The sequence below is a fragment of the Schistocerca nitens genome, chromosome 3 (assembly GCF_023898315.1).
Source record: "Schistocerca nitens isolate TAMUIC-IGC-003100 chromosome 3, iqSchNite1.1, whole genome shotgun sequence".
Taxonomy (NCBI): domain Eukaryota; kingdom Metazoa; phylum Arthropoda; class Insecta; order Orthoptera; family Acrididae; genus Schistocerca; species Schistocerca nitens.
In genome coordinates, this window is record NC_064616.1 from 68,265,978 (window position 1) to 68,291,174 (window position 25,197).

The 25,197-nt window shown below is 43.7% G+C and overlaps 1 protein-coding gene across 4 annotated transcripts in view; it reads left to right on the top strand.

The window, feature by feature from the left end:
- The first annotated feature begins 9,442 nt into the window (after positions 1 to 9,442).
- Positions 9,443 to 25,197, top strand: part of LOC126248028 (cytokine receptor-like) — a 475,141-nt gene continuing 459,386 nt past the window's right edge. For 3 of the 4 annotated variants that reach the window (XM_049948628.1, XM_049948625.1, XM_049948629.1), the window contains exon 1: positions 9,443 to 9,513. The gene's annotated coding sequence lies outside the window, so the exon portion shown is untranslated. The remainder of the gene's footprint in view (positions 9,514 to 25,197) is intronic. The other variant, XM_049948627.1, reaches the window with a different exon arrangement.

Here is a 25,197-nt window from a genome sequence, read left to right on the forward strand (position 1 = left end):
AGTCACCAGCATTGTATAGAACCCGTTGCCAACGAAGTGGAAGGTGTAGCATATCGTTAGCAGAGCCTGTTCTGTTGATGGTGCGAATGAAGCGGTCTACTGCCTGTCGAATCTCTGGAACAGTTCTGAAACGTATACCACGAAGTGGTTTCTTCATCTTCGGACTCAAATGAGGTCACAAGGACTTCAGCCAAAAAAAAAAAAAAAAAAAAAAAAAAAAAAAAAAAAAAAAAACTCTGCGACAGAAGCGGCAACAGTTTCTGCGCAACTCACACATCATTTTGCACGACAAAGCGCGGGCGCATACAGCGCAAGCTGTGGCTGCTCTGTTCGGTCGATGGGACTGGGAAGTATTGTACCAACCACCATACTCCCCGGACTTAAGTCCTTGTGACTTTTGATTTGATTCCGAAGATGAAGGAACCATTTCATGGCATTCGCTTCAGAACTGTTCCAGAGATTCGACAGGCAATAGACCGCTCCATTCGCACCATCAACAGAACAGGCTTCTACACAACGCTGGTGACTACTTTGAAGGACTGTAACAGGAGCAAACATGTAACTCTTTTGTATCGGTTGTGAATAAATAGTTGCCACTATTGAAGTTCCAACCCTCGTATTTATTTTACATACGAAGTATTTAACATAATAGAAATGAAACAATGCGTTAAATAAAACAAAACTACAAATAGTCCTCCAATTTTGGAATTGCAACAATTATTCAGATTGTTTTAATAGTTTGTGGTTAATTTCTCATGTTGGTATTGAGTTAACTTACCCGGAAAGTTAAAAAATGTTTCTGGCATGAAGACAATTTGACACTGTAGGAGTGTAGGTTGTGTGAGGACCAATTACTGCCATTGTACAAGCACTATAGTAAATATATGTCGTTTCTTCCGTGTAGGCAGCTTTTGAGGCATTTATTATTCGATTATATCAGTATCTATTTGCCACAGCAGATATTTTACTTCATGGTTCATAAAGTGGCTTCATTATATCGCTTTTATTTTCGATATGGTTGTTTTTTGCAGGATTCAAAGATGTGCCACAAAATTTAACGTAACGCAGATCAGGAGACTGAAGTGTCACCTATTTTAAGGTGTTGTACAGGGTCGTCGTTGCATTATTTTAAGCATTTTGCTTATTATCGTCCTATTGGAAGACATATTGCTTTCATCTACATCAAAACTCCACAAGCCACAGTACAGAGTGATGGAATGAGGCAGAGTGTACTTATGTACCATTGTTACGAATCCAGACCTATCATTTTGACGCTCGCAGTCGCCCTGGTACAGGGCGCACAGAATAAAACTGCACCTTGTGGTAGGCAACCCAACTTACATCACTTACACCTGGGGTGGCAGATGTAAGTTCGATTGCCTACCTCAAGATGCACGAAATATTTTCTTGGCCAAGATGTGTGAGTCAGGAGGAAAAGTACATGCTTCGAGGGGTGATACCTGTGGTGATTCTGAACAGAAAAACTCCTAATAAACATATGCCCTTTCTTTAACTGATTGCGGGTAAACCAATGAAAAGAACTAGGAACGGGAGCCGGCCGGAGTGGCCGTGCGGTTCTAGGCGCTACAGTCTGGAGCCGAGCGACCGCTACGGTCGCAGGTTCGAATCCTGCCTCGGGCATGGATGTGTGTGATGTCCTTAGGTTAGTTAGGTTTAATTAGTTCTAGGTTCTAGGCGACTGATGATCTCCGAAGTTAAGTCGCATAGTGCTCAGAGCCATTTGAACCATTTTTAGGAACGGGAAACGTGTAGCGTCATACTTACTAACCGTGTCAGTACGCAGTTCACTTGCGCATGGTGCAGTTGTTTACCTCAAGTCTCAGTCCGACAGTGCTTGTCGCCGTGCACGGTACTACAGTGTTATTACGTGAACAACAAATACAATTTTGTGTAGCGAAAATGCCACGGATCTTCAGACATGCAGAGTATGCTGACATGGTGTTTGTCTGTGATTTGTCCAATGGGAATTCCAGAGCTGCTGTGCGAGAATACCAACAACGATTTCCGAATCACTGAGTGCCAGATAGCAGTGTGTTTAGCAGGATGTTTCGTGGATTGCGTGAGCGTGGTACACCTCCCAGCGTAAATGTTGTCTGTGAACGTCCCGTACAACAAACTCTTGATGAATTTGAGGACATTCTTCAAGTAGTGGAACGCAACCCTACTACTAGCTCTAGAAGAATTGCTGCCCAACTTGGTATTCGACAAACACGAGTGATACGCACAGTACATGAGCACGGTCTGTATCCCTTTGATCGGCAGAATGTACATCTCCATGAAGGAGATGCTGCCTCCCGGCAAGAATTCTGTCAATGGATCATCGCCAATGGGCGATTAATTCCACGTATTCTGTTCACCGATGAGTCAACATTTACCCGCAACGGAATCAACAACACCCGCAACTTTCATGTATGGGCAAATGAAAATGTGCACACTACTGTGGAAACGAATTTTCAACGACGTTTCTCAGTCAACGTGTGGTGTGGTATTATTAATGACCAACTCATCGGTCCAGTTGTTTTAGATAACCGTATTGCTGGGACACGGTATCTTGAGTTTCTTCAAAATGTGTTACATCTACATCTACTACATCTACATGATTACTCTGCAATTCACATTTAAGCGCTTGGCAGAGGGTTCATCGAACCACAATCATACTATCTCCCTACCATTCCACTCCCGAACAGCGCGCGGGAAAAACGAACACCTAAACCTTTATGTTCGAGCTCTGATTTCTCTTATTTTATTTTGATGATCACTCCTACCTATGTAGGTTGGGCTTAACAAAATATTTTCGCATTCGGAAGAGAAAGTTGGTGACTGAAATTTCGTAAATAGATCTCGCCGCGACGAAAAACGTCTTTGCTTTAATGACTTCCATCCCAACTCACGTATCATATCTCCCACACTCTCTCCCCTATTACGTGATAATACAAAACGAGATGCCCTTTTTTGCACCCTTTCGATGTCCTCCGTCAATCCCACCTGATAAGGATCCCACACCGCGCAGCAATATTCTAACAGAGGACGAACGAGTGTAGTGTAAGATGTCTCTTTAGAGGACTTGTTGCATCTTCTAAGTGTCCTGCCAATGAAACGCAAGCTTTGGCTCGCCTTCCTCACAATATTATCTATGTGGTCTTTCCAACTGAAGTTGTTCGTAATTTTTACACCCAGGTACTTAGTTGAATTGACAGCCTTGAGAATTGTACTATTTATCGAGTAATCGAATTCCAACGGATTTCTTTTGGAACTCATGTGGATCACCTCACACTTTTCGTTATTTAGCGTCAACTGCCACCTGCCACACAATACAGCAATATTTTCTAAATCGCTTTGCAACATACTGGTCTCCGGATGACCTTACTAGACCGTAAATTACAGCATCATCTGCGATCAACCTAAGAGAACTGCTCAGATTGTCACCCAGGTCATTTATATAGATCAGGGACAGCAGAGGTCCCAGAACGCTTCCCTGGGGAACACCTAATATCACTTCAGTTTTACTCGATGATATGCCGTCTATTACTACGAACTGCGACCTTCCTGAGAGGAAATCACGAATCCAGTCGCACAACTGAGACGATACCCCATAGGCCCACAGCTTGATTAGAAGTCACTTGTGAGGATCGGTGTCAAAAGCTTCTAGAAATCTAGAAATACGGAATCAACTTGAGATCCCCTGTCGATAGCGGCCATTACTTCGTGCGAATGTCCGCAGCTCGAGATTGTGCGGTAGCGTTCTCGCTTCCCACGCCCGGGTTCCCGGGTTCGATTCCCGGCGGGGTCAGGGATTTTCTCTGCCTCGTGATGACTGGGTGTTGTGTGCTGTCCTTAGGTTAGTTAGGTTTAAGTAGTTCTAAGGTCTAGGGGACTGATGACCATAGATGTTAAGTCCCATAGTGCTCAGAGCCATTTGAATCATTTTTTGAACTTCGTGCGAATAAAGAGCTAGCCGCGTTGCACAAGAACGATGTTTTCTGAAACCATGCTGATTACGTATCAATAGATCGTTCCCTTCGATGTGATTCATAATGTTTGAATACAGTATATGCTCCAAAACCCTACTGCAAACCGACGTCAATGGTATAGGTCTGTAGTTCGATGGATTACTTCTACTAACCTTCTTAAACACTGGTGCGACCTGCGCAATTTTCCAATCTGTAGGTACAGATCTATCGGTGAGCGAGCGGTTGTATATGATTGCTAAGTAGGGAGCTATTGTACCAGCGTAATCTGAAAGGAACCTAATCGGTGTACAATCTGGACCTGAAGACTTGCCCGTATCGAGCGATTTGAGATGCTTCGCAACCCCTAAGGTATCTACTTCTAACAAACTCATGCTAGCAGCTGTTCGTGTTTCAAATTCTGGAATATTCCATTCGTCTTCCCTGGTTAAATAAAATTATTTTGCGTGTGTTTCTGGTGGATTTGGAAGAAACGGTATTGAGTCTAGCTATAACGACCTTGTGATCACTTATCCCTGTATCAGTCATGATGCCCTCTATTAGCTCTGGATTGTTTGTGGCTAAGAGGTCAAGTGTGTTTTCGCAACCATTTACAATTCGCGTGGGTTCGTGGACTAACAGCTCGAAATAATTTTCGGAGAATACGTGGATGATATCCCTTTGGCAACACAAGCTCGTATGTACTTTCAGCATGACGGAGCTTCTACACATTCCGTACGGCCAGTGACACAGTATCTCAGCACAGCGTCTCTTGTTGCCCGCATCTCGTGGTCGTGCGGTAGCGTTCTCGCTTCCCACGCCCGGGTTCCCGGGTTCGATTCCCGGCGGGGTTAGGGATTTTCTCTGCCTCGTGATGGCTGGGTGTTGTGTGCTGTCCTTAGATTAGTTAGGTTTAAGTAGTTCTAAGTTCTAGGGGACTGATGACCATAGATGTTAAGTCCCATAGTGCTCAGAGCCATTTGAACCATTTTTCGTCTCTTGTCCGTTGGATCGGTCACCGTGGAGTCATTGCTTGGCCACCGAGGTCACTCGATCGTACCCCATTGGATTACCGTTTGTGGGGTGGCTGAAGAGCGGAGTCTACAAGCGCAGAGTGGACACAAGAGAGGAACTACTCGCTCGTATATTTACATGCTTGTGCCCAGGTAAAGGAATGCAAAACTGAGTTCCGATCGGCGACACAACACCTGTCTACAAGAGCAGCAACATACATTGAAGTTGACGGTGGACTGTTTGAACATCTTCTGTGAGGAAACGTACACAATTAAACCAGTCATGACATAACAATATCTTAATTGACCGTCACCTGCACGTTTCCCGTTCGTAGCTGTTTTCATTGGTTTACCCGGGGACGGTTAAGAAAAGGGCATATGTTTATTAGCATTTTTTTTCAGAATCACCAGTAGTATCACCCGTCAAAGCATGTACCTTTCCTCCTGACTCACCCTGTGTAAATGAAATCAGCGAACTAAAAGTCTAAATATAGGAAATTATATGGTTTAATTAAGAGCTGAATAAAACATATTCTTGTGTTATTTATTTGTTGTGGTCCTACTGACCACATAACAAAAACTCTTCCGTTAATCTTTGTTACAACTAAGTTTTTACAATTTTGAATATAACAACAAAACAGTGGAAGACGAAATAAAGCTTTGTTCAGTGGAAACTAACTGACGAAAAAAATTGCAACACCAAAACGCAATGTGGGAATATATTTCTCTAGGTAACATAGTTAACTGATTAACGTTGCAAGATCACAGTTTAATGTAAGCCCGAGATAAGCCGTTACAAATGTGAAATGGTGCTACTTTACTAACCGGTGCAACCGGCAGAATGTTGAATCTAAGAATGCAAACGTGCATGCATTGTGCTGTGCAGGCGCCGGATGTCAGTTTTTGGGATGAGTTCCGTGCCTATTGTACTTGGTCGGTCAATACGGCGAAGGTTAATAATGTTGTTTGTGGATGATGTTGCAGTTGTCGTCCGATGATCTCTGGAATGTGCTCGTTTGGAGACAGACCTAGTGATTAAGCGGGACACACTGTAGAGCACGTTGGGTTACAGCAGCGGTGTGAGGGCGAGCATTATCCTCGTGTAGGACCAGTGTGACTGACAGACTGACTGCAGGCCCTCAACTATCCTCCTTCTATCTAAGACATGGCCATCACTGGCACCGAGACAGAACAAGTTTTCATCAGAAAATGCAACGAACCTCCACCCTGCCCTGCGATGACCTCTCGCTTGACACCACGAAAGTAAAAAATGAGGATGGTTTGGGATCAGTGGAATGCACGCTACAGGGCATCTAGCTCGGAGCTGTCCTCGAAGTAACCGATTTGTTACAGTTGGTTGTGTCAGTGTGGTGCCAGCAGCTGCTCAGATTGCCGCTGCAGATGCAGTCCGATGCGCCACAGCCATAGGACGAACGCGATGGCCTTCCCTCTCGGTAGTGCCACGTGTCCGCCAGGAGCCCGGTCTTGTTGCGGCTGTACATTCTCGTGACCACCGCTGCCAGCATTCGTATACAGTGGCTACATTCCTGCTAAGTCTTTCTGCAATATCGCAGAAGGAACATGCAGTTTCTTGTAGCCCTATTATACGACCTCGTGCAAACTCAGTGAAATGTTGAGAATGACGTCTTTATCGCCTTCAAGGCATTCTCGACTAACGTTAACCCACCACGTCCAATATCAAAGGTAACTAACGCTCAGGACCGTTGCAACGTGTATTTAAAGCAAACCCAATTTTCATGTTCATAATGGCACTACTACCGCCACTCTTATGCGACTGGCGCGAAATCTGAATAGATATCATCTTTTAGATGTAGAAACACACCTGCCGACTTTCGTTTATGTCGCGCAAATCGTTCTTGGTGTTGTGCTTTTATTTCCGTCACTGCAGTTTCCACATTAACCTTGAAAAAATGTACCGAAAATCCGGTTGTTTAAGGACGCGTATCAACTACCATGCTTTGACAGGTCGTATTCAGCTTGCAGGCAACTTGTTTTGAGACCGTTACAGGAGCTGCTAGTCAATACTCAGTGGTCCAGTAGTCTCACTCCCAAGGACTACATCTTACGCTGGCAGGAAAGCAGAGTTTAACTGTAAAAGGTGCTTGACGAGAGTCGTGATTATTTTTCTCTGGACTCTCAAGAGAAAGATAAATAATTCGTATTAAATTCTTTATGACTCAGAAAACTTTAGGTTTACTTTACCCCAAAATATAACATTGTTGAAGGAAAGTAAGCAAAGAACATTAGCTTTATTTTATTTTCTGTATCACCTATGCCTCACAATGTTGTTGTTGTTGTGACCTTCAGTCCTGAGACTGGTTTGATGCAGCTCTCCATGCTACTCTATCCTGTGCAAGCTTCTTCATCTCCCAGTACCTACTGCAACCTACATCCTTCTGAATCTGCTTAGTGTATTCATCTCTTGGTCTCCCTCTACAATTTTTACCCTCCACGCTGCCCTCCAATACTAAATTGGTGATCCCTTTATGCCTCAGAACATGTCCTACCAACCGATCCCTTCTTCTAGTCAAGCCTCACAATGTATGAATTGAAAAAAAGAATATAGAAATATTTACTGGTTCAGTTAACTAGACAAAGAGCCATTGGTGACATATTTCGAGGAACGGATTTCACCAAAGCTGTGAAGTATGTGTGTGACTGATCGATGGTGATCCTCTCATCCGATGCTATTCTTTTGCTCGGCATCCACTTTATGCTATTGAAGAGAAGTAGACCATACACCGGATTCCACCACATTCTTCCAGGAGTAAAAATGCAAATGGAGCAGTTATTTTTAAGATACAGGTAGACTTGAGACATAATGCCCATACGTCTCGATGAACATATATTGAACAAGAACTCTTTACCAACTAAGCCGTTCAATAAATATTTCTGGTGTCGGCCAATAACGCATTACAAAGCTTCGTTCCCTCTTCTTTAACATTGCCACACTGAACAATGTTAACCCTAAATTCTCTCGATTAGAATCAGTACCGTACTGTATTTTCCACACTGTAGGCATGAAGAGTTGTACGATGACAATTGTTCAGAAAATAGTTGGTTTTAAGAACGTCTGTTCCAACAGACGACGATTTCTGGAAATTACATTGTGTTCACAAACCATCTTTCTTCTTAATATGGATTTTCGGTTACATTAACAAGATACTACGACGCATTTTACACCAACACTTACATCATTACTCTGGAATTCAGACTTAAGTTTTCGGCAAAGGATTCGCCGATCCAATTTTAGACTATTTCGTTAAACTCTCAAATAGCACTAGAGAAAAATGAACAACTAAATTTTTCCTGGTGAGCTCTGATTTTTCTTATTTTTTTTACAACGGTCATTTTTCGCTTTGCAGGTAGTAGTCAAAGTACGAGTAATATTTCCGCATTCGGAGGTGAAAGTTCGTGATTGAAATTTCGTGAAAAGATCTCTCCACGACAAAGAACACCTTTCTTCTAACGATTTTCGCCCCTCCTCTCTTATCATATCAGTGAGTCTCTCTAACTTATTTCACGATAGTACAAAACCAGTTGCGTTCCTTGAACTTTTTCGATGTCGTCTGCCAATTCCATCTGGTAAGGATCCCATATCGCGCAGCAGTACTACAGAAGACGACAATTAAGCGTAATGTAGGCAGTCTCATTATCAGAATTGTTGTACCTTCTAAGTGTTCCTCCAGTAAGAAGTAGTCTTAGTTTAGCCTTCTCCACATTTGGTACGCAATGGTCTCTATTTAAGTTGTTCGTAATTGTAATCCGTAGGTATTACTTGAATCGACAAGCTTTAAATTTGTGTCAAATTTGTGTTACCGAAATTTAACGGAATTTTTATGGTTCCCATGTGAAGGAGCTTACGCATTTTGTTGTTTAGGGTCAGTTGCTACTTTCCGAACTTCGCAGATGTCATGTCCAGATCATTTTGAAATTCGTTTTGATCTTCTGGTGACTCTACTAGACGGTAAAAAACAGCACCATCTGAAAACAATCTAAGGGGGCAGCTCAGACTGTCGTGTAAATCGTTTACATCGATTAAGATTAGTAAAGAGCTGAATATTTTAAGAGCCATGTCATATCGAAAACGCTGTCCAGTTTGGTAGCTCTGAATCACATAACTGCGCAGCTCGGATGTCAGACTGTCCTGGGCCTGCAGTCGTTGTCCACGTGTTTCATGTGGTGTCAGACTGTGATACTCATTGACAGTTGCGCCCGGTAAGTTTCGGCCACACGCTTCACACAAACAGATCATACGCAAGGACAGAAGAAAAAGTCAGTGGGTAGCGTGCAACATACTCAGACCTTTCTGCAACCGTTACTTATAGTGTGATTCCATCTCCGCGAGCGCGCCAATTTACTATCAAACGACGCATGCGCAGAACGCACAACCGTGTAGCGCTGTGTTGGTGGCTTCGAAGCAGCGACTCACAGCATCACAAGTGCCTGACACGTGCGCCAGGTGGGGCCAATCGCTCTCAGCAACTAAACGCTCCACGTATCTCCTGCTGGTAAGTAAATTGCGCAAATATTTTTTCCCGTGTCTGACTGCACATTCCGATCGCCACTGGTCAATGGGAAAGAGTAGTGGCCGAAAGTGTGGACGTCACAACAAAGATTTAATCTCAAAACAACCTCCAAAATCATACCAGAAAGCATCCGTGCATAATGATATTATTGAATAAGAGGCTTAATTTTCTTTGTATGAGCACCACTAATTATGTGACTGGTCTGCTTTTTTGTTACCGCTGTTAGGCATGTTCTCTTGGCAAATGAAAAAAAATATTATTGTGAGAAATAATGTACAAACAATTAATCAGTGAATCAAGGAGAGCATTAAAAATTCAGTAATTTATTTGTGACAAATTGAGTAACTGCCCATCAGAACAAAGTTATTAAATTCCCTATTAACGTTATTAAGAATGAAAATACATACGACACTGGTGTAATAGTCTACAAAATTATTTACTATTGCTAATGATTGTGATTCGGCTAAATGTTTTGGTACTAGCCTTGAATTTAAATTAACACGGTATACCAATTAAATTACGCAAGCAGAACGCAAACACGAGATATATATTGATTATACAAAGTTAGTGTATTCATTAGTGATAAACTATTGCTCTATTCTTATATCGTTTTTCTTCACGACTCTACAGCGTACAGTATACTACTGGAAGGTAGTACCCGTCATGAAAATACAATTCTTATTTACTTAATTAATTTTGATGAAGGGAGACATTAACGCAGTCGTAGAATAGAAGAAGAAGGTACCTTACTGGTCAGTTTTCCAGATTTTGAAGATGTTGGCAGTAATTTCACGTTTGATATTTATTTGTGTAGCGGTATCATATGAAGAAGAAAAAATACTGGACTAAAAGCAAATAAGACTGGAGTTTAACGCCAAAGTCGAGGTGACGTAGTAGGAAGAGATCAGCTGTAGCTCTGTCAAGGGACCATCCCACATTTAACGTAAAATTACTTAGGGAATCGACGAGAAACGTAAAACTGAATTCTCAAGAAGGGTCTAGTCAGGAACTGTAACCTTCAGTTCCTTAATTGTTGCACCATCTCCCTTAGTTGCAGAAGTGGAACGCAACAGCGTCAGTAATTCGGTAGGATACAGGCACAGATAATGCAAATAAATATGGCTATGTTCAGTACAATACAAATAGTTCTCGGATATTTCAATATAGAACTATCAGATATACTACATCGTAATCCCATAACACCTCAGTTAATACATTCCAAGAAGCTCTACAGAAAATATTCACAGGAAATGTATTTTACGTGGTTAAAGAATTTACATGCTAACGTGCACCAACTCCTATTGTATCCATCTTACCTCTTGTAATACGATTGTAAGCATCAATCGTTTATGGAACCTACTTTTCTTTCGTCTGTAGATGTCATTGTGGCCGAGCGGTTCTAGGCGCTTTAGTCTGGAACCACGCGACCGCTACGATCGCAGGTTCGAATCCTGCCTCGGGCACGGATGTGTGTGATGTCCTTAGGTTAGTTAGGTTTAAGTAGTTCTAAGTTCTAGGGGACTGATGACCTCAGATGTTAAGTCCCATAGTGCTCAGAGCCATCTGAACCATTTACTGCAGATTGCATTTGCACTTAAATGCTTGAAGATGGACAAGACATAAAAAATTAAAATAAAAACAAAACACTCTCATATGAAATCAGGTTAGCCGCACGGGTGTCTCAATCATTGACTGATAAATGTATTCATCATCTTAAACATGTGGAATGGCCATATTCATTTTTATAAATATGAAGTGTCTCGAAGGTTCTCTTTCTAATTAGTTTACGACGAATAGCATTTTATCTACATTTGTGTTACAAGGCTTGCGTTAACCAAAGCCGAAAGTGAGCTGGATGGTACGTAGCTTGTCAGAAGAGCAAATCTGAAACGCGTTTGCTGTCACGTTTCAGATAAGCAGACGCTTATCACTGCTACCATGTAAGAAAGCATCGCCCGCTGCATAGTATTGCCAATTACTTTCCAACGTCAAGCGTTCTTAATGACATACTGTTTGCGAAGCGACTCCAGATATGCAGCGCTATCTGATAAAGCACTCACTAACGTAAGGACTACTCTCCGATAAGCTACAGATACGGTTGAACACTGTCACCGGATACTTCCTAATATCGTGTCGGACCTCTTTTTGCGCTGCGTAATGCAGCCTCTCGACGCGGCACGGACTCAACAAGTCGTTGGAAGTCCCCTGCATAAATACTGAGCTATGTTGCCTCTACAGCCCTCCACAATTGCGAAACTGTTGCCGGTGCAGGAGTTCGTGCACAAATTGACCTCTCGATAATATCCCACAAACGGTCAAAATGTTCAAATGTGTGTGAATTCCTAAGGGACTAAACTGCTTGGGTCATTGGTCCCTAGACTTACACACTACTAAAACTAACTTATGCTAAGAACAACACACACACCCATGCCCGAGGGAGGACTCGAACCTCCGGCAGGACACGACACCTCAAACTGCGCGGCCACTCCTCGCAGCCCAAAACGTTCGATGGGATTCAAGTGGGGCGGTATGGGTGGCTCGAACTGTGCAGAATGTTCTTCAAACTTTGGCACAGTGACGAGGCGCATTGTCCATCGTAGTTTGGGAACGAATGGCTGCACGAGGTCTCCATGTAGCCAAACAAAATCATTGCCAGCTAATGATAGATTCAGTTGGACTCATTCCACACAGCTTGCACAGTGCCTTGTTCACGACGTGGGTCCGTGGCTTCGTGAGGTCTGCACCACACTCGAACCCTACGGTCAGGTCTTAGCACCTGAAATCGGAACTTATCTGACCAGGGTCCAATCGATACGGTCACGAGTCCACGAGAGGCGCTGCAGGCGATGTCCTGCTGTTAACAAAGTCACTGGCGTCGGTTGCCTGCTGCCATAGCCCGTTAACGCCTAATTTTGCAGCACTGTCCTAATGGATACATTCGTCGTACGTCCCACATTGATTTCTGCGGCTATTTCACGCATTATTGCTTGTTGCACTCACACAGCTCTAAGCAAACGCTGCTTCTCTCTGTCGTTAAGTGAAGGCCGTCGGCCACTGTGTTGTCCGTGGTGAGAGGAAGTGCCTGAAATTTGGTATTCTCGGCACACTTTTAACAATGGATCTCGGAATATTGAATTCCCTTACAATTTCCAAAACAGAATGTCCCATTCGTCTGACTCCAACCACCATTCCGCGTTCAAAATCTGCTAATTGCCGTCGTGCGGCCATAATCACGCCGGATACCTTTTCACATGAGCCACCTGAGTGCAAATGACTGCTGCGCCAATGCACTGCCGTTTTGTACCTCGTGTACGCGATACTAACGCCATCTGTATGTGTGCCTACCGCTGTCCCGTGACTTTCGTCACCTCAGTGTGTGTCCAGTAAAAGAGACGTTAAAACGTTCGGCATGTTTGGAAAGCGCAAAGTGGCTGAGAAAAATACACGGTATTGACCAAATTAGGCTTTAAACGTGTTCAGCCGAGAGGAGCAGAGAGGAAGGTTTCACGTCTCTTTAATGTCTGGGCCTTAATGACGGAACAATAATTCAGACAGAATCAGGTGGCGTCAAGAATCGGGTCTAAAGTTTACAAACGAACCGAATGAGCATTCGCTTGAAGCGATATAGCGAAACCACGGAAAACTTAAATTATTGATTTCAGCTCTGAGTTGAATCCAAGTCCTTGCGAACAGGGTACAACGCTATTGCGTTAGCGATAAAGATATCTCACTAGGCTAGACCAACTGAGTCCTGTGAGCGAAATTTCCCAACCTTTATTTGTCATACATGAAAATGGAAATAACGGGTCCTAGAAGTTACACTTGTAGGATGTAGACAATTGACTAAATGGGGCCATAGTGTATGATTTAGCTGCTAATAATCCGAGCAATGCCAGGAGTAGTGTATGCAGAGTAGGTGTCATGGCCCAAGCTGTAACTGTTTGAAATGCCATCAGCAGTTACTCAAAGAGCGCCAGCATACGGAAGCTGCCGAGTAGAAGTAGTTTTATGACATCTTTCATAGCCAAAGAAGTTCAGGGACCGAGATTTTCATCCCATAACATATAAAGTTCTGTTCCTCTACGTAAGTTGCGTGTTCCGTGCCTCTTGTGCCGTGCAACACCTCTGAAACTCTTGTAGAGGGATGTATTTGGCCATTTGCGGGAAGATCTCGCGTATTATTCCAGTTCTTTGAGTAATGTCCCATGGACTTGGATATGAACTTCAAGCGTTAAATTCCTCTTGATTATGTATATTCTAAGAATCATAGTGCAGTTTTGGGTACTTAGTTAAAAAACCTGAGTATTTATTTTAGGATATAAGTTGTAAATTTCTCTTTCACGACTTCGCTCAAACTGATAATTGTTCTGATTCCTCAGGCGGATGTTTTGTAGCATATGGGCTCCAGACACAGAGAATGCACGGAGCATCGTCTCTATTTAAGTCCGAGGCACATGCTATCAATAATGAGAACAAATGTTATACTTTAAATGTTATTTAATGTTAATGTTGACAATTTACAATTTTGTAAGAGAGGTAAAGATATTAGGTCAAGTAGAGAAGGCTTGCTAGCTAAGACGGGTGTAGGTAGGGCAGTAAATCGACAGCAGTCTCCTCGTGGAGATGCCCGACGTGATTCAGGGAAACTTAAATTAGAATTCCAAGCTCACTCTTCTTGACTAAGAGTCCTGTATCTCAGTCACTGCGCTGCGTTGCCCAGTTTCTGATAGAGTCATGAAAATGACGCAATCTACGTTGTTCGGTTTTCGGTGGGCTCATACGCTGCCTTCTATTCAGCGAGTAGCTGTAAATCCCTATCCGGCCTTTAAGATATTGTTTTCCTGCACTTTCCCTAAATTGCTTATAAAGTGCATACCACAAGTTTTGTATGTGCAGTCCATTCCCGCATTCAGCGTTAGGAGCCCACGTTACCCATTTTCTGTCTACTCTGGACCACCTGACAGGTCTGTTCCCATTTCACACTATGGGAAGGCAGGTCCTCCCGATCCTTGCAGGACCCCGCTCTCACTGGTGTTTGCACGGTTTACACAGTTTTGTGCTGTTCCTAGAATCTTCTCTCTGGTAGTTGTTCTTCTAATTTTGTTTTTCATCTAGCTTTTCCAGTTTCTGCTGTTCGGTGTAAGCTGCATGCGTAGTTCTTAGGGATAAATCACGCATGGTTTCCAGTTGACTTAGTTGTTGATCATCCTGCTGGCTGGACGATGCGCTTTTGCACGGGAAAGATGCGCACTCAACTGGAATATCTCTCGAAGCAGCTGCTACGTCGGAAAGTAACACAGCATGAACGAGGCGAGCTACAGAGCTGTATTTTGCACTCACCGTAGAACTGGACTTGAGTGTCGGCGGCGTTGCCCTACACAGCCGCGTAATCTAACACCCATCTCACAAATAATAGTGCAATCCGTCATTGATGTTGGCTTGAAGACGGTGTAGAGGGCGCTAAATCGCTGCAGAGACTTACCCCTGGCCTTTCAGGTTCCAAGCTAGTCGCCTGCTCAGGGTCACAAGCAGGAATATTTCCGATTCTGTGCCATTTGATGACGTTTACTGTCTGACTTTTAGCAGTATTGAATTTTATTATATCTTTGTCATCGATGGATAGAGACTTATCAATGGCAGAGATCGTGAACATCGTGGATTTAGTGGCTCCACCACTCGCGGCAGTAACTACACTCCTGGAAATGGAAAAAAGAACACATTGACACCGGTGTGTCAGACCCACCATACTTGCTCCGGACACTGCGAGAGGGCTGTACAAGCAATGATCACACGCACGGTACAGCGGACACACCAGGAACCGCGGTGTTGGCCGTCGAATGGCGCTAGCTGCGCAGCATTTGTGCACCGCCGCCGTCAGTGTCAGCCAGTTTGCCGTGGCATACGGAGCTCCATCGCAGTCTTTAACACTGGTAGCATGCCGCGACAGCGTGGACGTGAACCGTATGTGCAGTTGACGGACTTTGAGCGAGGGCGTATAGTGGGCATGCGGGAGGCCGGGTGGACGTACCGCCGAATTGCTCAACACGTGGGGCGTGAGGTCTCCACAGTACATCGATGTTGTCGCCAGTAGTCGGCGGAAGGTGCACGTGCCCGTCGACCTGGGACCGGACTGCAGCGACGCACGGATGCACGCCAAGACCGTAGGATCCTACGCAGTGCCGTAGGGGACCACAGCGCCACTTCCCAGCAAATTAGGGACACTGTTTCTCCTGGGGTATCGGCGAGGACCATTCGCAACCGTCTCCATGAAGCTGGGCTACTGTCCCGCACACCGTTAGGCCGTCTTCCGCTCACGCCCCAACATCGTGCAGCCCGCCTCCAGTGGTGTCGCGACAGGCGTGAATGGAGGGACGAATGGAGACGTGTCGTCTTCAGCGATGAGAGTCGCTTCTGCCTTGGTGCCAATGATGGTCGTATGCGTGTTTGGCGCCGTGCAGGTGAGCGCCACAATCAGGACTGCATACGACCGAGGCACACAGGGCCAACACCCGGCATCATGGTGTGGGGAGCGATCTCCTACACTGGCCGTACACCACTGGTGATCGTCGAGGGGACACTGAATAGTGCACGGTACATCCAAACCGTCATCGAACCCATCGTTCTACCATTCCTAGACCGGCAAGGGAACTTGCTGTTCCAACAGGACAATGCACGTCCGCATGTATCCCGTGCCACCCAACGTGCTCTAGAAGGTGTAAGTCAACTACCCTGGCCAGCAAGATCTCCGGATCTGTCCCCCATTGAGCATGTTTGGTACTGGATGAAGCGTCGTCTCACGCTGTCTGCACGTCCAGCACGAACGCTGGTCCAACTGAGCCGCCAGGTGTAAATGGCATGGCAAGCCGTTCCACAGGACTACATCCAGCATCTCTACGATCGTCTCCATGGGAGAATAGCAGCCTGCATTGCTGCGAAAGGTGGATATACACTGTACTAGTGCCGACATTGTGCATGCTCTGTTGCCTGTGTCTATGTGCCTGTGGTTCTGTCAGTGTGATCATGTGATGTATCTGACCCCAGGAATGTGTCAATAAAGTTTCCCCTTCCTGGGACAATGAATTCATGGTGTTCTTATTTCAATTTCCAGGAGTGTATATCACATGACTGCCGGCCATGCAAATCGGTCGCTTGGGAAACTACGAAAATGGCTATATATCCAGCCCGATTAAGAAATCTTTTCACGCTCCGATCCGTAGAATGCCAGTTTTCTTTCTCCTGATAACGACGTCCTCCTCAGTATTCCCCTCCCGGAGATCCGAATGGGGGACTATTTTACCTCCGGAATATTTTACCCAAGAGGACGCCATCATAATTTAACCATACTATAAAGCTGCATGCCCTCGGGAAAAATTACAGCTGTAGTTTCCCCTTGCTTTCATTTCTTCGCAGTACCAGCACAGCAAGGCCGTTTTGATTTTTGTTACAAGGCCAGATCAGTCAATCATCCAGACTGTTGCCCCTGCAACTACTGAAAAGGCTGCTGCCCATCTTCAGGAACCACACGTTTGTCTGACCTCTCAACAGATACCCTTCCGTTGTGGTTGCGCCTACGGTACAGCTGTCTGTATCGCTGAAGGCACGCAAGCCTCCCCACCAACGGCAAGGTCCATGGTTCATGGGGCGGAACATAAAAGTATATATATGGTGTCCCATTTATCTTGACCACCTTAAATAACTGTTTTTCCAGATGAAAATTGCAAAATGTTTCAAGCAAATGTTCTTTAGCCGTCAGGGGGGACATCAGTCAGCATGATTTTCTTTGTTGTTGCTTTGTTTTTTACAAAGATATGAAGAGCGGTATGACTTTTTTAAATGGCACTCTGTATTTTTTATTCGCTAATTCATTTCCTCTCCTAAAGACCTATTTAAAAATGTATCACAGTGCACCATTCACTGAAACACAACGTTGTTAATTACATAACAAATCATTGACGTTGACGCACCCAACGCTTAGTGCAGGTACTCGGGCTAATGGAACACATCCACGTGCAGACGTTGACAGAGGACAAATGTAAACATAAGCAGAATGCACACCCGTCATTTCATCAACAATCGTCAGTTGAAGAGCTGTGTGAGTCGAATGTACACCAACTAAGAGAAGGTAGAAGTGCTACTCATCTTTGGGGAATGTAAGTTAGCAAAATAGTAATTGCAATACTTTTTTCCTAAGTATGGGTACATTTATTACAGTAGTTTAGTCCTTTAAATACTGTTGTGTAGAGCAGGCATACAGAAAGGCTGTCCTTCCTACAAACTGCATCGACATAACGTATATGTGATTGGTGTTGTTGAAAGTAGCCGAAATGCTACGCAGGCAGCAGAACTGTACAGAAAGCGAAATCCTGACCAGAACCTACCTTCCCGACTGATGTTTTCTCGTCTTGTTGCGACGCTTCAGGAAACGGGAAGTTTCAACCAACGACAACGCAATCGTCGTAGCACTCGCACAGACGAAGCTGCCGAAGTTTCTGTTCTCGCTTCCGTTGCTATGAATCCACATGTGAGCGTACGACAGCTTGAACACGAGATTGGAATTCCTAAAACCAGTGTACATCGAAATTTTTATTCGTCACTGGTTCCCTCGTTACCATTTACACCTACATCAAGAATTGCATGGTAATGATTTTCAGAATCGTGTACAGTTCAGTCAGTGGGCTCAGCAGCAAACCCTCGCCAACCCGAACTCCTTCTCCAATATTCTATTTACCGATGAATGTTCATTCTCAAACAAAGGACAGTCAAACAAAGGACAGGTAAATACAAGGAACATGCATTATTGGTCCAGCAGCAACCCACGATGGCTTAGACAGGCGGAACATCAGCGTCAGTGGAGAGTTAACGTCTGGTGTGGGATGCTCGGTACTACAATCATTGGCCCCTGATTTCATCAATGGTAGTCTAAACGGCACAGCGTATGCTAATTTCCTCAGACGAATTCTTCTCCTCTTCTGGATGAAGTGCCGCTAAGAACCAGAATACTTATGTGGTATCAACACCATGGATGTCCAGCACATAACGCCTTGCGTGGACATCGTGTTCTGAACCGAAGGATTGGTCGAGGAGGAACAGTTACTTGGCCTGCTAGGTTTCCTGATTTAAATCCTGTGCACTTTTTATTTGGGAATGCATTAAAGACGTTGTCTATCGCGATATTCCAACAACTCCAGAGGACATGCAGGAACGTGTCGTGCTTGCTTGTAATTCTCTTTAGCAGGCAACACTGGAAGCAGTAAATAATTCTTTCATTCAACGACTGCACCAGTGTATCGGTTTCCGGGGTCACCACTTTGAGCAAATTTGAATGTTCTACTCCTGGGCAGTGGTACAGGAGAGTCAAAGTCAATTTTGTGTTATTTTTTTACTTGGTTTTCATTTGGTTTCTGACAACTCCAGCTAGTGGACCAGTTTGTGACTCCGGGCTTAAAATCAGTGCTGTGTTATGTAAGTAATAACGTTGTGTTTCTGTGAATGGTACACTGTGATACATTTTTGAATAGGTCTTTAGGAGAGGAAATGAATTAGCAAATAAAAAATACAGGGTGTCATTTAAAAAAGTCATACCGCTGTTCATATCTTTGTAAAAAACAAAGCTACAACGAAGGCGATCATGCTGTTTGATGTCCCCCTGATGGTTAAAAAACATTTACTTGAAAAATTTTGTAATTTGCATCTGGACAAACAGTTATTTAGTGTGGTCAAGATAAATGGAACACCCTGTATATGCGTGCGTGTGCATTATCTACCCAAACATAATCTTGTCAGAGGTGGTATTCCTACTACAGGGTTGGGTTTGTTTGGGGGAAGAGCCCAAAGAGCGAGGTCATCTGTCTCATCGGATGGGGAAGGAAGTCGGCCGTGCTCTTTCAAAGGAACCATCCCCGCATTTACCTGGAGCGATTTACGAAAATCACGAAAAACCTAAATCAGGATGGCCGGACGCGGATTGAACCGTCGTCCTCCCGAATGCGAGTCCAGTGTGCTAACAACTGCGCCGCCTCGCTCGGACTTTTTATATATGTCAAACGTGTGGTGATTATTATTTTCATCAATTGTGTGGCCCAGATAGCTAATGGTTTTGTCTTTCTCAATTTCCAAAGTCAAATTAATTTTAGGGTGTAACTGGTTGACTTTTTTGTGGACATTTTCGATGTCTGCGTGTCTGCAATCTGCCAACATGAGGGTATCATCTACATACCTAAAATAGTATGTAATTTGCTTGAGAGTCGGCCAATTTGAGTTAAAGAATTTGTCTTCCAGAGAATTTAGCGAAATATTGGCTAATGTGTCTGCTACTCTATTACCCATGGGTACTCCATCTGCTTGGGTATAAAGTTTCTTGTTAAAATCAAAATAATTTTGTGATAGTGCTATTTCCTAAAGAGTTATAATTTCAGGTCTTGCAGTCATGGAAAGTTTTCAATACTGTAACGGGATATGTTTTATAATTTGGATAGTTTCCTCTACTTGTGCATTGGTATATAGATTAGTAACATCAAATGAAATATATTTACCATTAGGTCATATTTGTACGTCTTTTATATCTCTTGCCGGATTATGCAAATATTTGATTGTGTCCTTTCTGTTGACAAGTACAAAGTTTTGTTATTAGGGTGTTTAGTTTTTTTGGTTATCAAATATGATGGGATATTAATGCAATTAATAATGGTACGAATCGGAACTATCGATTTATGTGTCTTTGTTTGAGCTCGTAATTTTGGTGTACTTGGATTCAACTATATATGTACTTTTTCATGTTCAGTGAGAAGGCTTTCTTTATTTTAGGTGCAAATCTATTGGTAGGATTGTGAGACAATTCTGTGATATTGTTAGTTTCAAAGAAGTCCACGTTACGTCTTTAGTGAACTGTCTTATAACTGTCACTGTTATGGTAAGTAGCAAATGGCATAAATACAGGGTGTTACAAAAAGGTACTGCCAAACTTTCAGGAAACATTCCTCACACACAAAGAAAGAAAATATGTTATGTGGACATGTGTCCGGAAACGCTTACTTTCCATGTTAGAGCTCATTTTATTAATTCTCTTCAAATCACATTAATCATGGAATGGAAACACACAGCAACGGAACGTACCAGCGGGACTTCAAACACTTTGTTACAGGAAATGTTCAAAATGTCCTCCGTTAGCGAGGATACATGGCGTATCGTATCACAGCCGTCCACAATACGAGCACGAAGAGTCTCTACATTTGGTACGGGTGTTGCGTAGACAAGAGCTTTCAAATGCCCCCATAAATGAAAGTCAAGAGGGTTGAAGTCAGGAGAGCGTGGAGGCCATGGAATTGGTCCGCCTCTACCAATCCATCGGTCACCGACTCTGTTGTTGAGAAGCGTACGAACACTTCGACTGAAATGTGCAGGAGCTCCATCGTGCATGAACCACATGTTGTGTCGTACTTGTAAAGGCACATGTTCTAGCAGCACAGGTAGAGTATCCCGTATGAAATCATGATAACGTGCCCCATTGAGCGTAGGTGGAAGAACATGGGGCCCAATCAAGACATCACCAACAATGCCTGCCCAAACGTTGACAGAAAATCTGTGTTAATGACGTGATTGCACAATTGCGTGCGGATTCTCGTCAGTCCACACATGTTGATTGTGAAAATTTACAATCTGATCACGTTGGAATGAAGCCTCACACGTAAAGAGAACATTTGCACTGAAATGAGGATTGACACATTGTTGGATGAACCATTCGCAGAAGTGTACCCGTGGAGGCCAATCAGCTGCTGATAGTGCCTGCACACGCTGTACATGGTACGGAAACAACTGGTTCTCCCGTAGCACTCTCCATACAGTGACGTGGTCAACGTTACCTTGTACAGCAGCAACTTCTCTCACGCTGACATTAGGGTTATCGTCAACTGCACGAAGAATTTCCTCGTCCATTGCAGGTGTCCTCGTTGTTCTAGGTCTTCCCCAGTCGCGAGTCATAGGCTGGAATGTTCCGTGCTCCCTAAGACGCCGATCAATTGCTTCGAACGTCTTCCTGTCGGGACACCTTCGTTCTGGAAATCTGTCTCGATACAAACGTACCGCGTCACGGCTATTGCCCCGTGCTAATCCATACATTAAATGGGTATCTGCCAACTCTGCATTTGTAAACATTGCACTGACTGCAAAACCACGTTCGTGATGAACACTAACCTGTTGATGCTACGTACTGATGTGCTTGATGCTAGTACTGTAGAGCAATGAGTCGCGTGTCAACACAAGCACCGAAGTCAACATTACCTTCCTTCAATTGGGCCAACTGGCGGCGAAGTACAGTACATACTGACGAAACTAAAATGAGGTGTAACACGGAAATTAAACTCTTCCGGACACGTGTCCACATAAGATCTTTTCTTTATTTGTGTGTGAGGAATGTTTCCTGAAAGTTTGGCCGTACCTTTTTGTGACACCCTGTATATTGAAAATTATACGTTAATTATGGTTTGACAGTTTAACAGTTCAGCTCTTACGACGTTATATGTTTACAAATATTATGCCGATGAACAGCGATATTATCTTATTAACTATCGCGACGAAATTAGTTACTAAAATAATATCGCTGCTCATCTGCATAATATTTGTAAACGCATAACATTGCAAGTGTTGAACTGTCAAACTACTCCAGAATGAGATTTTCACTCTGATATGAAACTTCCTGGCAGATTAAAACTGTGTGCCCGACCGAGACTCGAACTCGGGACCTTTGCCTTTCGCGGGCAAGTGCTCTACCATCTGAGCTGCCAGGACGTGTCAAACTACTGTCAAACCATAGTAAATGTATTTTTTACGTCATTTACAATCTAATCCGAATATTGTGCACGTATAATTGCGTATTACTTTCCCATAACCATATCACAAACACTCCTGGGTGAAACTGCACTTGTAATGTTCAAGTTTTCCAAAGAATTGCCAGTGGCAAGATATAGTAACGTAATACAAAAACACAGACATTGCGTCTCTCACTGTAGTATTTTGTTTTTTGATAATGAGGATATGTGCGTCCGCAGAAATTTATCAAGGGAGGGCAGGGGGGAGCGAGACCCTAAAATTGATATTTTTGATGTACATGGGTCGATCAGTTTTAAGACGTGTCGTACCACAATAGCTAAATTTTATAGGTGACACAAAAACATTAAAGCCCACAGAATTTATTTTTATCCACTCAATATTTGTTACACGTACATTACTTTGAAACTTAAAACAACAAACAAACGATTATACAGCCACTGCTAAAGACATAGTATTGTTTGTTTCACTGTGACCAGGCACGTTGTGCTGTATCTGGCTAAACGAGAGGCTTAGCGGAATAATGGGAAATCACTTCTAGAAGCCGCGCGGGACTAGCCGAGCGTTCTGAGGCGCTGCAGTCATGGACTGTGCGGCTGGTCCCGGCGGAGGTTCGAGTCCTCCCTCGGGCATGGGTGTGTGTGTTTGTCCTTAGGATAATTTAGGTTAAGTAGTGTGTAAGCTTAGGGACTGAAGACCTTAGCAGTTAAGTCCCATAAGATGTCACACACATTTGAACAACACTTCTAGAAGGGTATTAAAATTTTGTAATGGATAAAAACACCCTATATCTGTTGACAACCATATCCAGTAACGTATCAAATGTTGGACCATCAACACAAAAAACGTTGTCATAATCATTTTTTCGTTCAACCTCAATTCTACAACAAGTTTTCGGAAGTGATATTTGTCGCCCCTCGACCCAAATTTTCATCCACTCTTTTTTCTACTTTCAATAAAGTAAAGCCATTATTGCAGCAGTAACGTCTTCATAGTCAACATTACGGACCACAATATTATTGTAAAATGTTATTGACCGTCTAGATCAGGGCTTCACAACATACGTGCTCGCGGAGCAAGCTGTGAGCAGCAAGGCGCGAGCACGGAGCAGCGCGAGCACGCTACCCCCACTACCGGACCAGAGCGGAGAGTGGGGAAAGTCACGTGGGACACACAACAGCTGCCGCCAGCCAACGTAAATCCGCGGCCACCTGCAGGGATATCACTCACGAATTATTACTGCGACAAATGAAACAAATAAAGGAGAATGTATACGTGCCACACAATTTTATTAGCTTAGCGTATGCCTCTACATTCGTATTAATTTGTGAACTGTTACACAATAAAAGGTATCACTGAAGTGAGGGATTCTCGGTTATCTTGTACTTTTTGCCCTTTACAATTGCGTCTATGTTCGGAGTAATTGTTCTTGTGCATTTTCGGCGCAGCATGCAGTTTAAATTGCGATCAGACAATGCGTTTCTCAGGCGTGTCTTGTTACATTTCATTGCAGAGAACAGTTGTTCACAAACATACATGGAACCGAACATTGATATTATTGTAGCTGCCAGTTTGTGCAAACGAGGAAATCTATCCTGAGGGAAGTGTCTGTAGAATTCCAAAATGTTTTTCTTGTTCTGAAAGTTGTCTCTGTATTCGCCGGCCGAAGTGGCCGTGCGGTTAAAGGCGCTGCAGTCTGGAGCCGCAAGACCGCTACGGTCGCAGGTTCGAATCCTGCCTCGGGCATGGATGTTTGTGATGTCCTTAGGTTAGTTAGGTTTAACTGGTTCTAAGTTCTAGGGGACTAATGACCTCAGCAGTTGAGTCCCATAGTGCTCAGAACCATTTGAACCATTTTTTTTGTCTCTGTATTCTCTGTCACACTGCAGGTCAATAATTTCTTGCTGCAGCTCAGGACGAATCTTTTAAATATTCGCTGAATATGGAGAGAACAGATCAAAATCACTGTCTAGTGCTGTCAAATCTCGAAAGCGCTGATCAACTAAACTATGTGAATAACGTTCACAGTCTTTGTGAACATCTTGCATGGATGATAATTTAGGAAAATGAGCTAGGTTTCCTGTTTCCAGCTGACTCACCCAAAGTGTCAATTTCATTTTAAAAGCTCGTATTCGATCTATGAAATGAGTAATTAGCAGATTTTTACCTTGTAGTAAAATGTTCAAAGCATTCAGATGGCTAGTTAAATCTGCTAAGAACGCGAGATCACATTCAAACCTGCGCGCGCATTTCCCCTCCCTCCCCTCCCTCCCCTCCCTCCCTACTCCGTGACCTTGCACCTGCTCGCGAGCGTGTGCCTGAGCAGACGCGAGTACTCGCGCTCAAAATCGGCCAGTTGTTAAGCCCTGGTCTAGATGGCGCTTTAGCTACCTTAAGCCAATGTCGTCTCAGCGCTACTGCCGCTGCTCTCTGAATACAACATCATTCCGCTCTAGTGTCCTCTGTCGAATTCCTCGTCTCGTCCTCCTGTACTCTAAGGGGCTAACTCAGTAAGCACTAATCGACTGCAAGTGATACACTCGGAAACATTTCGACTGGTTATCTATACTAACGTGACCTACGTCGCATGGAACACTGTGAACTTGCTCACGTAATAATCAAATGTCACTGAATGCATCCTGTGATTGACAATTAATTTCTGGGACTTCAAGTGTCAGTTCCTTGTACCTCGTTTATTTTTCTTGCGAACTCTAATTTTCATTGCTACAAGGCTCCGGTGATTTAAGTTGTATTAATATTTGATGGACAATAAATAAAATAACTGTAAAAGTGTTAGTTTATTGCTGTAGGTTGCAGCAAGTTTGAGGCGCCACTAGGTGGTCC